We start from the raw sequence: 13,368 nt of genomic DNA, 5'->3' as shown, positions 1-13,368 counted from the left end.
TAGAAATCATAGTGTCTGCTCTCAGACCACAATGGAATTACACTAGAGATCAGTTAACAGTAAAATAACTGCAAAATCCCAAAATATATGCTGATTAAACAACTCACTTCTAAACAACACATGGGTCAATGAAGAACTCTCAAAATAAATTTTAAAATATTTTGAACTAAATGAAAAAGAAAATGCAACTTACCAGACACTATGGAATGCAGTGAAAGCAGTGCTTAGAGAGAAATTTATAGCACTGAATGCATATATTAAAAAAGAAGAAAGATCTAAAATTAACAATCTAAGGTTCCACCTTAGGAAGCCAGAAAAGAGCAAATTAAATTCAAAGTAAGCAAAAGAAAAGAAATAATAAAAATTAGAGCAGATAGGGCTTCCCTGGTGGCGCAGTGGTTGAGAGTCCGCCTGCCGATGCAGGGGACACGGGTTCGTGCCCCGGTCCAGGAAGATCCCACATGCCGCGGAGCGGCTGCACCCGTGAGCCATGGCCGCTGAGCCTGCGTGTGTCCGGAGCCTGTGCTCCGCAACGGAAGAGGCCACAACAGTGAGAGGCCCGCGTACCACAAAAAAAAAAAAAAAAAGAAAAAAAGAAAATTAGAGCAGATATCAGTGAAATTGAAAACAAGAAATCAACAGAGAAAGTAAAACCTAAACCTGATTCTTTAAAAGATCTTTAAAATTGGTAAACTTCTAGCCAAGCTAAGAAAAAAAAAGACGAATTACAATATTAGAAATGAAATAAAAGACATCACAACAGATTGCATGGAGACATTAAAATGTTAATAAAAGATTATTATGAACAAATCCATGCCCACAAATTTTATAACCTAGATTAAACAAACCAATTCCCTGAAAGAGTCAATCTGCCAAAACTTACACAAGAATAGACAGCATGAATAGGCCTATATATATTAAAGAAATTAAATCAAAAATTAATAACCTTCCAAAACAGAAAGCAACAGGCCCAGATGGGCTCACTTGAGAATTCTATCAAACCCCTAAGGAGAAATGATACCAATTTTCTACAATCTCTTCCAGAAGACAGAAACCAAACTAAGGGAATACTTCCTAACTCATGAGGCCAGAATTAACCTAATACCAAAACCAAAGACATTACAGGGAAAGAAAAGTACACACTAGTACCTCTCATGAACATACATGCAAAAATCCTCAAGAAAAGATTAGCAAATCAAATGCAACAATGTATAAAAAAGATTACACACCATAACCAAGTGATGAAGGAGAAGAACCTGCAACCAAGATTACTCTACCCAGCAAGGATCTCATTCAGATTAGATGGAGAAATTAAAACCTTTACAGACAAGCAAAAGCTGAGAGTTCAGCACCACCAAACCAGCTTTACAACAACTGCTAAAGGAACTTCTCTAGGCAGGATACACAAGAGAAGGAAAAGACCTACAATAACGAACCCAAAACAACTAAGAAAATGGGAATAGGAACATACATATTGATAATTACCTTAAATGTAAACGGACTAAATGCTCCCACCAAAACACACAGATTGGCTGAATGGATACAAAAACAAGACCCATATATATGCTGTCTACAAGAGACCCACTTCAGGCCTAGAGACACATACAGACTGAAAGTAAGGGGATGGAAAAAGATATTCCATGCAAATGGAAATCAAAAGAAAGCTGGAGCAGCAATTCTCATATCAGAAAAAACAGACTTTAAAATAAAGACTATTACAAGAGACAAAGAAGGACACTACATAATGATCAAGGGATCGATCCAAGAAGAAGATATAACAATTGTAAATATTTATGAACCCAACATAGGAGCACCTCAATACATAAGGCAAATACTAACAGCCATAAAAGGGGAAATCGATAGTAACACATTCATAGTAGGAGACTTTAACACCCTACTTTCACCAATGGACAGATCATCCAAAATGAAAATAAATAAGGAAATAGAAGCTTTAAATGATACATTAAACAAGATGGACTTAACTGATATTTATAGGACATTCCATCCAAAAACAACAGAATGCACATTTTTCTCAAGTGGTCATGGAACATTCTGCAGGATAGATCATATCTTGGGTCACAAGTCAAGCCTTGGTAAATTTAAGAAAACTGAAATTGTATCAAGTATCTTTTCCGACCACAATGCTATGAGACTAGATACTAATTACAGGAAAAGAACTGTAAAAAATACAAAATACATGGAGGCTAAACAAAACACTACTTAATAACGAAGTGATCACTGAAGAAATCAAAAAGGAAATCAAAACATACCTAGAAACAAATGACAAAGGAGACATGACGACCCAAAACCTATGGGATGCAGCAAAAGCAGTTCTAAGGGGGAAGTTTATAGCAATACAATCCTACCTTAAGAAACAGGAAACATCTCAAATAAACAACCTAACCTTGCACCTAAAGCAATTAGAGAAAGAAGAACAAAAAAACCCCAAAGTTAGCAGAAGGAAAGAAATCATAAAGATCAGATCAGAAATAAATGAAAAATAAATGAAGGAAATGATAGCAAAGATCAATAAAACTAAAAGCTGGTTCTTTGAGAAGATAAACAAAATTGATATACCATTAGCCAGACTCATCAAGAAAAAAAGGGAGAAGATTCAAGTCAATAGAATTAGAAATGAAAAAGGAGAAGTAACAACTGACACTGCAGAAATACAAAGGATCATGAGAGATTACTACAAGCAACTCTATGCCAATAAAATGGACAACCTGGAAGAAAGGACAAATTCTTAGAAATGCACAACCAGCCAAGACTGAATCGGGAAGAAATAGAAAATATGAATAGACCAGTCAGAAGCACTGAAATTGCAACTGTGATTAAAAAACTTCCAACAAACTGAAGCCTAGGACCAGATGGCTTCACAGGCAAATTCTATCAAACATTTAGAGAAGAGCTAACACCTGTCCTTCTCAAACTCTTCCAAAATCTAGCAGAGGGAGGAACACTCCCAAACTCATTCTACGAGGCCACCATCACCCTGATACCAAAACCAGACAAGGATGTCACAAAGAAAGAAAACTACAGGCCAATATCACTGATGAACATAGATGCAAAAATCCTCAACAAAATACTAGCAAACAGAATCCAACAGCACATTAAAAGGATCATACACCATGATCAAGTGGCGTTTATTCCAGGAATGCAAGGATTCTTCAATATACGCAAATCAATCAACGTGATACACCATATTAACAAATTGAAGGAGAAAAACCATATGACCATCTCAATAGATGCAGAGAAAGCTTTTGACAAAATTCAACACCCATTTATGATAAAAAACTCTGCAGAAAGTAGGCATAGAGGGAACTTTCCTCAACATAATAAAGGCCATATATGACAAACCCACAGCCAACATCGTCCTCAATGATGAAAAACTGAAAGCATTTCCACTAAGATCAGGAACAAGACAAGGTTGCCCACTCTCACCACTCTTATTCAACATAGTTTTGGAAGTTTTAGCCACAGCAATCAGAGAAGAAAAGGAAAGAAAAGGAATCCAAATCGGAAAAGAAAAAGTACAGTTGTCACTGTTTGCAGATGACATGATACTATACACAGAGAATCCTAAAAATTCTACCAGAAAACTACTAGATCTAATCAATGAATTTGGTAAAGTAGCAGGATACAAAATTAATGCACAGAAATCTCTGGCATTCCTATACACTAATGATGAAAAATCTGAAAGTGAAATCAAGAAAACACTCCCATTTACCACTGCAACAAAAAGAATAAAATATCCAGGAATAAACCTAAGGAAACAAAAGACCTGTATGCAGAAAATTATAAGACACTGGTGAAGGAAATTAAAGATGATACAACTAGATGGAGAGACATACCATGTTCTTGGATTGGAAGAATCAACATTGTGAAAATGACTCTACTACCCAAAGCAATCTACAGATTCAATGCAATCCCTATCAAGCTACCACTGACATTTTTCACAGAACTAGAACAAAAAATTTCACAATTTGTATGGAAACACAAAAGACCCCGAATAGCCAAAGCAATCTTGAGAACAAAAAAAAGGAGCTGGAGGAATCAGGCTCCCGGACTTCAGACTATACTACAAAGCTACAGTAAACAAGACAGTATGGTACTGGCACAAAAACAGAAAGATCAATGGAACAGGATAGAAAGCCCAGAGATAAACCCACGCACATATGGTCACCTTATCTTTGATAAAGGAGGCAGGAATGTACAGTGGAGAAAGGACAGCCTCTTCAATAAGTGGTGCTGGGAAAACTGGACAGGTATATGTAAAAGTATGAGATTAGATCACTCCGTAACACCATACACAAAAATAAGCTCAAAATGGATTAAAGACCTAAATGTAAGGCCAGAAACTATCAAACTCTTAGAGGAAAACATAGGCAGAACACTCTATGAAATAAAGCACAGCAAGATCCTTTTTGACACACCTCCTAGAGAAATGAAATAAAAACAAAAATAAAGAAATGGGACCTAATGAAACTTAAAATCTTTTGCACAGCAAAGGAAACCATGAACAAGACCAAAAGACAACCCTCAGAATGGGAAAAAAATATTTGCAAATGAAGAAACTGACAAAGGATTAATCTCCAAAATTTATAAGCAGCTCATGCAGCTCAATATCAAGAAAACAAACAACCCAATCCAAAAATGGGCAGAAGACCTAAACAGACATTTCTCCAAAGAAGATATACAGACTGCCAACAAACACATGAAAGAATGCACAACATCATTAATCATTAGAGAAATGCAAATGAAATTGCAATGAGATATCATCTCACACAGGTCAGAATGGCCATCATCAAAAAATCTAGAAACAATTAATGCTGGAGAGGGTGTGGAGAAAAGGGAACACTCTTGCACTGCTGGTTGGAATGTGAATTGGTACAGCCACTATGGAGAACAGTATGGAGGTTCCTTAAAAAACTACAAATAGAACTACCATATGACCCAGCAATCCCACTAGTGGCCATATACCCTGAGAAAAACATAACTCAAAAAGAGTCATGTACCAAAATGTTCATTGCAGCTCTATTTACAATAGCCCAGAGATGGAAACAACCTAAGTGCCCATCATCAGATGAATGGATAAAGAAGATGTGGCACATGTATACAATGGAATATTACTCAGCCATAAAAAGAAACGAAATTGAGCTATTTGTAGTCAGGTGGATGGATCTAGAGTCTGTCATACAGAGTGAAGCAAGTCAGAAAGAGAAAGACAAATACCATACGCTAACACATATATATGGAATTTAAGGAAAAAAATGTCATTTAGAACCTAGGGGTAAGAGAGGAATAAAGACACAGACCTAGTAGAGAATGGACTTGAGGATATGGGGAGGGGGAAGGGTAAGCTGTGACGGAGTGAGAGAGTGGCATGGACATATATACACTACCAAACGTAAAAAAGATAGCTAGTGGGAAGCAGCCTCATAGCACAGGGAGATCAGCTCGGTGCTTTGTGATCACCTAGAGGGGTGGGATAGGGAGAGTGGGAGGGAGGGAGACACCAGAGTGAAGAGATATGGGAACATATGTATATGTATAACTAATTCACTTTGTTATAAAGCAGAAACTAACACACTATTGTAAAGCAATTATACTCCTATAAAGATGTTAAAAAAATAAATAAATAAAAATAAAAAATGGGCAAAAGATCTGGACACCTGAAAAAGAAAATATACAGATGGCAAGTAAGCATATGAAACGATGTTTAATATCTTTTATCATTGGTGAATTTCAAATTAAAGCAATGAGATATTAGTACACACCTATTTGAATGACCAAAACCCAAAACACTGAAAAAACCAAATGCTAGTGAAAATGTGGAGCAACAGGAATTCTCATCCATTGTAGGTGGAGATGTAAAATGGTACAGCCACTTTGTAATACAAACTGGCAGTTTCTTACAAAGTTAAACATACTCTTATCATATGATCCAGCAATTGTGTCCACAAAAAAAGCCTACACATAGATGTTTACAGCAGCTTTATTCACAGTTGCCAAAACTGGGAAGCAACCAAGATGTCCTTCAGTAAATTAACGGATAAATTGTGATATATCCAGACAACTGAATATTATTCAGCACTGAAAAGAAATGAGCTATCAAGCCATGAAAAGACATGGAGGAAAGTAACGCATATTGCTACATGAAAGAAGCCAATGTAAAAAGTTCACATACTGTGGAATTCCAACAATTGACATTCTAAAAATGGTAAATCTATGGAAACAGTAAGAAGACCAGGGTTGCCAGGGATCAACAGGCAGAGCACAGAGGATTTTTAGGGCAGCAAAACTATTCTGTATGATGTTACAATGGTAGATGCATGTCATTAAACATTTATCCAAACCCACACAATGTACAACACCAAGAGTGAACTCTAATGTAAACTATGGACTTTAGGTGATAATGATGTGTCAGTGTAGGTTCACTGCTTATAACAAAGGTACCACTATGTTGCAGGATGTTCATAGTGGAAGAGTTCGTGTGTGTTTGTGGGTATATGGGAACTCTGTATTTTCTGCTCAATTTTGCTGTGAACCTAAAATGCTCTAAAAACCAGTTCATTAATGTTTTTAAAGCAAAGGAATAACCCTTTCTCTTTCCTTGTAATGATTTGTTCCATTCCCAGAGCTTCCTGTCCACCCATGCCACTCTCCTGAATTCCACCTGGATATCAAACAGTCATCTCAGACTCAGCATGCCTAGTACTGAATCCTTGGTCTTCCTTCTCTCAAATTTTCTTCTCCAACAATCTTCCATATCTCACTAAATAGCTACTCCATCCTTCTAGTTGTTCAGATCAAAATCCTCGGCGTCATCCCTGACTCTCATGCTTCGTCACATTCCCCTTCCAATTCCACTTCCAATAAATGAGCAGGAAATCTGATCACTTATCACTCCAGCATTATACTGTCTTGGTCCGAGCCACCACAACCTCTCCTCAAATTGGTCTCTTCTGTTCTTGCTCCCCTTATAATCTATTCTCCACAAAGCACTCAGATTGATCCTTGCAAAAAACAAATCAGATCACATCATTTCACTCTTCAAACGTTTCATGGCTTTCCTTCTCACTCAATAACCTTACAATGTCCTCTCACAAGGAGCTGAATAGCCCTACATGCTCTTCCCACCCTCCAACACACCTTCTTACTTATCTGACCCTGTTTCTTATTATTGATCCCCACTCATTCATGCTACTCTAACCACAAGGACTGTTTTGTGATTCCTAGCAAAAAGGTCTCAAAAAGGTACCACCTCAGGACCTCTATACTTGCTGTTCTCTGTGCCCAGAAAGCTCTTCCTCCAAATAAATGGTTTTCTCATCTCTTACAAGTCTTTGCTGACAGCGAAGTCTTCCCTGATCACCACCCTCCAATAGACTCTATTCAACTACTGGTGAATACCTATAGATGCTCCACTATTCACTTTCCCTACTTTGTATTTCTCCAAAGAATGCAACACTTTATAACTTTACATACATACACATATATACATATACGTGTATGTATATATATATATATACACACAGAGAGAGAGAGAGAGAGAGACAGCACACACATGCACACTTATATTTTATTTATTTATTTTATTATCTTCCTCCCTCAAATAGGATGTGAGCTCCTTGAGGACAGAAATTTCCAATAAAATACAAATATTTTATTCACTGCTGTATCCTTAGTTCTTAGAACAATGCCTGGCAACTGAGAGGTACACAAACATTTGTTGAATAATAATCATATAAATACTTACGATATGTCATCTTATGGCAAGGGCTGGGGCAAGAGCGTTACAGCACAGCAAGTCTAGACTTAATTTCAAAAAATTCTTCTAAATGAGAAAAGTTGTGAAAAAACACAACTGTGTAACCATTAGAGGGAGCTGGAGTAGCTGAACTGACTATTTTATTTACCAGCATTACTAACCTTGAAAAATCCATAGAGTTCATGGACTATTTAAGTTCCACTGAACAGTAGTGTGCAAACAACCTCCCTTAAGGAGTGTTCCTTCAACTTCTCCCCTCTCTACTTTTAGATTTATGTTTCTTCACTCATTCCTTTCCCCTCTATTCTCTTGGTGCCCGATTCTATTCCCTCCTGCCCTCTGGCTCCAGTTCTCTATTTCATCAATTATATCCCCTTAGCATTACACCTTCAAACACCCCAGCCGGCTTTTTACTTCTTTTTACACATTCCTGTTTTCTTGATCCCTTAAAATTCTCAAACTCCAGTGTTTTTCTTCCCTTCTCACTTCATCAACAATTTACCAAAAACTAGGTTTATTTTCACTGCTTCTACTTCCTGACCATCATTGTTCAAAGAAGTGGTTCTTAACCAGGGTGTACATGAAAATCTCCTGGAATTTTTTCATGCCCAGGTTCCACACACTGAAATTCTGACTTGATGAGTTTGCACTGGGGGGAAGGGCACTAAACATAAGTATGCTGGTGAAAACAACTCCCTAACAGAGTCTAATGCACACCCCGGATTAAGAACCATTACCTCAAATACCTGCCATATGTTTTTTCTGGTCATAATAATGATAATATTCCACCAACTGAGGAGTATAATTAAATCAACCCTCTGTATCTGACACACATGAAAAACAAACAAAAAGGCTCCTGGTCACCAAATCCAACTGTGTTCTCTTAGTTTTATCCTTTCCAAACTTTACAAGATATTTGATACCACCAGCTTTTAAGTATGCTCCTCTCTTCGATAACTTTTTGGTCTTTTATTTTTTTGGTCTCCCTTCCTCCCTGCCAATTTGTCTTAATCCATCTAGATCAGTGCCTCTCAATGTGATCCAAGGGTCAGCAGCATCACTATCATTTGGAAACTTGTAAGAAATGAAAACTCCTCAGGCCCCATCCCAGACATCAGAAACTCCAGGGATGGGGCCCAGAAATCTACGCATTCTTGTGATTATTATGCATGCTGATGTTTGGGAACCACTGTGCTAAGCCACCTGTTTTAGAAATATGGGAGGAATCTACAATCACAGAACTGAAGCTCCAACAGAGTAGATGTCAATACATCCATATTTTGAAGTTAACTGCTAGTGAAATTATAGTACTTGTCATAAGAAATGGCAATTAGGAATAACGATAGCTACCATTATTAGGGCAATTAGTATGTGCTAGATATTATGGTAAGCTGTTAATACACTTGATCTCACTTATCAGGTGTTATAATTATCATTTTTACAGATGAGGAAACTGACACTTAGAGAAAGATTTTTAACATCTTGCCTCCAAATTTCACGCCCTTGACCACCATATTATTGTCTCCTGCACAGAGTGGGAAAGAAGGAGTCTTGGACAGAATCCTAAGAAGACTCAGTGGAAGTGACTGAGGTTGACTGGTCAAAGAATGAGAGGAAAAACCAGAAATAAGGGAGGAAGTCCAGGTGAGGAAAGTTTTAAGTAGGAAGCCTTAATCACAGTAGTTGGGAATTTTTTTTGTTTTTTCAGTGAATCTACAGACCACAGAGGACGTAGAACTTTTTTAGAAAATGTTTTATGGCGGCTACTCATTCTCTCTGATTCCCAAGTTTTACTGACAAAAACCAGACACTAACTTGCAGTGTTTTGAGGGGAACAGTGGTTAATATTATATATATTTTTAAAAAGTGACATGAAGAAAAAGAGTTTTCTTCATGTGGAGAGGGGATAAATTGAGGGGAGAAACCTTACAAGTTTACTAAGAGCCAGAATAGGTTTTCTGCTTTGCAGGCACAGAAGCCTAGAGTAACCAAGTAGTCAATCCTGACTCATTTTTAAAACTAAAGTATCAATTTTCTTCACTTATAAGCTGAGTAAACATTTGCTCACGGTATTCTCTGCGATGGGTAAATCCATCTAGCAGACGAAAGCTAGGTGTAGGGGTGATGAGCTTGAGTGGTGAGGGGCAAGAGGAAGATAATCCCTGTTATGAGCCGCAGGTGACTAGAAGGCCAGTGGTGCTGGTGCAGTGAAGAGAACTGGCTGGCAGAAAATAGGACAAGCCTATTGAGGGCACTCTGAAGTGAAGAGACTCATTAGCCAAATACTCAAATCACCTTTTAGGAGGAGTATAATGCAATTGACTAGTCTCTCTAATTGGTCTAATAGGTTACAGCTTCTTTAGTTACATTAGCTTTCATAAGATACCATCTGGCCGGCTTAATCCGCTTACAAATTTCCTAAATTCCAGCAGCAACCTATTTGTGTCTTTCTACAAATGATTAATCTTCCTTTCATGTTGACTTTTCACTTGTTTCAGTGTCAGAAGTTGACCTTTTAAAAGAATTGCCCTTTTTCTGATGTCTATTTTGTCAATATCCGCAAAGCTTTTTCACCTCTTCTAGAAGGATAATCCACAGACTAATACATGGGAACATATTTCCATACTTGTTTCTTATCCATATTCCAAATAATGTTGTTCAAATACTAAATATAATTTCAGCAGTTTGAATTTCTTCCATTACCCCATGAACTTTATGTGATACAAATTACTATCTTTCCAACAGCACTTATTAACATCTAAGTGTATTCATTAGGCACTTAGTACCTACCCAGCAGCCCTAGGTACTGGGATAACACAGAAGACTGGCGTTCCAGTAGCAAGAGAGAAATAAGGCCAGTAGTATCAGTTTAGCAGAAAAGGGGGGTGACTAATTCATTCTGATGGATCTGGCAATTTTTCCAAGTGGTGAATTAGGCTGAGTCTGAAGGGATGAATAGGAGTTCATTAGCCACTGGAAAAGGGAAGTATCCCTAGCACCTCCCTCCCCAAATCTGGTAATGTTAGTGGCATTTAACTTAAAATAACAGTAAAAGAAAGAATAAAATGACAATAACACAAGAAGAAATCGTGCTCACTTCATGATTCGGGGGTTGGAGGGGGTACTGAGCCTTTAAACACACTTCAGATCTGAAAGTAAATGTTTATAAAACGGGATTCACAATCGAGGGAAAGGGGTGGAGGAGGAAGAAGTTCAGTTTGTTTTATTGTATTAAGTTAAACAAATGAGTAAAAATATCAACATCTATGCTTGGGAACACATACTACTTTCCATAAAGATCCTAAGCTTGAAAATGAAAGCCTCAGAATCTTATCTAAAATTACAATATTTGCCCTGGTGTTTTTTTTTTTTTTTTTTTTTTGCGGTACGCGGCCCTCTCACTGTTGCGGCCTCTCCCGTTGCGGAGCACTGGCTCCGGACGCGCAGGCTCAGCGGCCATGGCTCACGGGCCCAGCCGCTCCGCGGCATGTGGGATCTTCCCGGACCGGGGCACGAACCCGGTCCCTTGCATCGGCAGGCGGACTCTCAACCACTGCGCCACCAGGGAAGCCCCTGCCCTGGTGTTTTATATCCCCAATACCAAACAATCAACCACACCCTAACCAACTTCCACTTACTCTAACTTTCACATCTCCACATCCTTCAAAGTTTGGCTTAATTTATAGTATAACTATCTCAAAGCATTAATTTAGTTCTAAGTTTTGGCACTCCACCTCTTCATCCTTCCGTTCAATTATTTCCTCTTAAATTCCATTAATTTCGCCTTTCTCCTTAAGGGACACTTAGAAAATACATCAACAGCACAATTACAAAACCAATGGCTGCAGCCAGTCTGCACACACACACTCATTTCCACTCACATCCTTCTCGAGGCTGTTTCTACCACTGATCAAAATCAGCGGACCAGGAAGGAGGAAAAAGCTGAGCCAGGAGGGTTGTTCCCTTCCTTCCACTCCCCCCAAGCCTGCCCCCCCCCGCTCCCCATTCCCCCAGGGCCGCACCGCGACCTCGTGCGCCCCCCCCTCCACCGACCCGCCCCCGCTGTCACCAGCCACTGCCTAGAAAACAGTCATAGCCTTTGTTAAAACGTCCATGAGCACAATGTACCAGAAGACGGACACATTCCCGGGGGCGGGGTGAAGAAAGGCACACGAATGCCACTCCCTCCTTGGCACAAGCTTGGGGCGACAGCCCACCTCCTCCAAATCCTCTCCCCCCGCGACGCGGAATGTTCCTGGCAACTCTGCACTCCGAGACGGCAGCGCGGGGGAAGGGACAGGCCCGGGACGCCCGCCGCTCAGGGGCACCAAGCGAGGGTACTGAACTTGAAGCTGGGACACCCTCCAGCGCTCTTGGCGAGGCTCCCGGTTCTGCCAAGCCTGAGTCCGGACTTCCAGCCTCTGGAGCCCTTTCCTTCAATTTCTCCTCACACATACCCTCTCCCGCTCCCGCCACCACGCACTCAGCTCCCCACGCGGCCGGGGCCGGACACTGTCCGGCAGCGAGGCCAGCCCCGCTGCCGCACGTCTGGCAGGTTTCTCCTTATGGGGCCGACGTCTTCCCGGGCCGCCACCCGCACACGTTCCGAACCCTCCCCGGACGCCCGCCCGAACCACGTTCCCCGGCTGCGAGCCCCGCGCCGCCACCGCACTCACCGCGCGTCCCGCGCCACTACTCCGCGCTCCTGCCGGCCGCCAACCGCGCTTGCGCCTTCCCACCGCCGCCGAGCCCAGGAGGAGCCAGGAGCCGACGGGAAGGGCGGTGGGAAGCGGCGGGGGCGGGGCCCGGGCGGAGTTAGGAAGGGGAGGGGAGGGGCCAGGCAGGGTGGGAAACAGAGGGGCGGGGCCTCCGCCGCCTAGGTTCGGAAGACTTAGTGCTCAGGGCACCGCGTTAGAGCTTTCCACTCTTGAGATCTGTTATAAATAACACTGGCAAGAGAAGTCGTCGAGGCCCCTGGGTGCACCCCACGCACATTCACACTCCAGAAAGCCCAGCATGGCGCGGGGCCAAGCTAGCCAGCCCCCCTGCGTCAGCACGCCTCTCCCTGGACCCACCCTAGATCCTCGCGAGCCTTTCACCCCTTTACATGCCTACCTCCCCACACACTATTCCGCCCACTGGCCTCTCTCCTCATTGCGCGGTGTCCTCAGCCCATGGTAAGCGGCATGGAAATTTCTCACCCACAAAGCGCCTGTGCAGGGCACCCTAGTTAACATGTCTCTGCTGTGTGAGCCCAGAACGTGGTTGGTGACTTTCCAACCGTTGCCCACTGTTACAGTTCAGCCCTTTCCCTGAGAACAAACTCTTCTGCTGTTCTGGCCTTTTGCTGACAACATCTGCTTTTTCTTAAAAAAAAAAAAAAAAAGTCTTGAACAAACCTACCCAAATATCTTGGGGAGAAGAACACATGTTGTCAAATAAGACCCATTATTGACCCTGCTTTTTTAGGGAGCTACCTCAGAATTTGAGCCTTCTTAAAAGCCCCTCTGAGAAACAGAATATTCAGCCTGTGTTGTCCTGTGAATTTTGCTCTATTGGTTTCAGGTTTTCTGGCAGTTAGCATTTTAAGAAGC

General features: G+C 40.9%; 1 protein-coding gene across 1 annotated transcript in view; it reads right to left on the bottom strand.

Annotated features, from left to right (window-relative positions):
- The window catches only part of PRRG1 (proline rich and Gla domain 1), a 129,566-nt gene extending 117,011 nt beyond the window's left edge, over nucleotides 1-12,555 (bottom strand). The window contains exon 1 of the mRNA XM_019943613.3: nucleotides 12,451-12,555. The gene's annotated coding sequence lies outside the window, so the exon portion shown is untranslated. The remainder of the gene's footprint in view (nucleotides 1-12,450) is intronic.
- Between the last annotated feature and the right edge of the window lie 813 nt (nucleotides 12,556-13,368).

The sequence above is a fragment of the Tursiops truncatus genome, chromosome X (genome assembly GCF_011762595.2).
Source record: "Tursiops truncatus isolate mTurTru1 chromosome X, mTurTru1.mat.Y, whole genome shotgun sequence".
Lineage (NCBI taxonomy): Eukaryota > Metazoa > Chordata > Mammalia > Artiodactyla > Delphinidae > Tursiops > Tursiops truncatus.
Note: the sequence above shows the minus strand (reverse complement) of the source record. Positions and strands in the feature narration are given on the sequence as shown.